Below are 1,974 nucleotides of genomic sequence, written 5' to 3' on the forward strand. Positions count from 1 at the left end.
CACACACACACAAACACACACGCACACACACACACGCACACACACACACACACACACACACACACACACACACAAACACAAATACACCAAGGAAAAACAATAAGAAGCACCCAAGTAAAGAAGGGCAGAACAAAGCAGAGAAGATCTTGATTTGTTGACAGTAGTAGAAGAAAAATTGGATAGAAGCGGAGACATAGAAGTTCGAAGGTTATCTAAAAATCTCCCCAGAGGCCGGCACGCTGTCTCGTTCCTCCAAACCACTGTGCGTACAGATTTCAGAATACAGTACACCACCACCTAAAGGACGCAACTTTTTATTCCGTCCCCCTCCCACACACACGCACACTCATCCCCCCAAAAAATCAGGGATTCTAAGTCTCTCTACGTCTTATTGTAAAAATGCTAACTAAGAAACCCCGTAGAAAATCCAGTAGGCGTCTTTTCAAAGAAACGAAGTACATGGACCAGCAAAAAAACACCTTTTTTAAATAAATTTTACTAAAACCCACAAAAGCTTTGGTTTTATTTTTTTAAGTATTAGTTTATTAATTACAAATACACAAACAAGGCTGATGGAGCTTGCCATATAATAATTCCAGTTTCTTATCCGATAAACGTAAAAATTTATACCCAAATTTTGGTTTCAAGTCCACTCGCATCTTATCCACAAATTAATGAGTGCTATACGCGACTATGTACAGTAATTTTCATTATAACCAGGACCACAGAGCAGCTTCTGTGGTGTAGCGGTTAGAGACCTCGCGTCATCACAGAAGTGCTGAGCTCAATTCTCAAATTGAAAGAATTTTTATCGAGCATTTATCTGCTAGGACAGTGAGTCTTTTTCGGCCTGGATTGGCCCTAACAGTCGAAGCCCGCCTCCCAAATGATCAAAATTGTGTCAATGGGGGCGTAAAAACACCCAGGTTATTAAAACCCATATGTGAGGCAGCGGGGTGGAATCAGGCTCTCGTCAAAATAATCAAAGTGAAGAAACTTGCATTTTTCTGCAGGTTTGTGAATTTTTATCAACTTTTGGGGTTTTTTTGGCTCAACACCTTTTATGCCCATTAAAGAACCCATTTTTGTGTTTATATTTCTGAATAACATTGATTAAAGGCACAAAAAATGAAAATTTTCAGTTACCACGGACTCTTAAGCTAAGGAATTAACTCATCTTTGGCGGCCATTTTCTCACTAATTTTACCTCTGAAAACAGGTGACCCCCACCTCCTTCTTTTGCAAATATCTTGACTTGTATTCAAGATAAATGGATATTTTTTCGATTCAAATAAAGACAAGTGAACAAACTTTAATATAATACCAATAACTCTATATTTCCAAAAATTGACGAGAGCCTGATTCCACCACGCTGCCCCACATATCCAAAAACAATAGAAGGAACGATAATGGAGATAATCCAAACAAACATGTTGAAAAGTATAAACAACAACAACTAAATCATCATGGTCTATTTCGGGAAATACAAAAGGACAGTAATGGATCTCAGTTTCCTAAGCGTGATAGATCGAGTTCAGTTACGGTAATTTTGTTTTTGAATTTCTTATTTCTTTCATTTGCCTTGTTCTTGGGAAGACAGAAATAGGGAAAAGGTCTCTTGACTTGAGAATTGATAGGTCGGCCAACCAGTGGCTGTATGAAACGAAGAGTTTGGTTTTCCTTATCTTTTGCAGAACACATCCACTCCCAAAATATTTTTTTTTAGTCTGGGCCTTCCTTAAATAACTTTTAAATGTTATATCTAAGAAAGCATTGACCTAATCCTGTCGGCTCCTTGACCCAGCCCTTAAACCTGTGATGTTGTCCAAGCGAAGCCGTTGCGCGTCTTCACAAGCCTCCCCAACTGTGAAATATGACCTTTCACAGAGGATTGTTATTCGTCTGTCTGTCTGTCTGTCAGTCAGTCTGTCTGTCGGTCTCTCTCTCTCTCTCTCTCTCTCTCTCTCTCTTTCT

The 1,974-nt window shown here is 39.2% G+C and overlaps 1 protein-coding gene across 1 annotated transcript in view; it reads left to right on the forward strand.

Annotated features, from left to right (window-relative positions):
• Nucleotides 1–1,974, forward strand: part of LOC101849034 (CX3C chemokine receptor 1-like) — a 215,233-nt gene that overhangs the window by 211,167 nt on the left and 2,092 nt on the right. The window lies entirely within an intron of this gene.

The sequence above is a fragment of the Aplysia californica genome, unplaced genomic scaffold (genome assembly GCF_000002075.1).
Source record: "Aplysia californica isolate F4 #8 unplaced genomic scaffold, AplCal3.0 scaffold00045, whole genome shotgun sequence".
NCBI classification, from domain to species: domain Eukaryota; kingdom Metazoa; phylum Mollusca; class Gastropoda; order Aplysiida; family Aplysiidae; genus Aplysia; species Aplysia californica.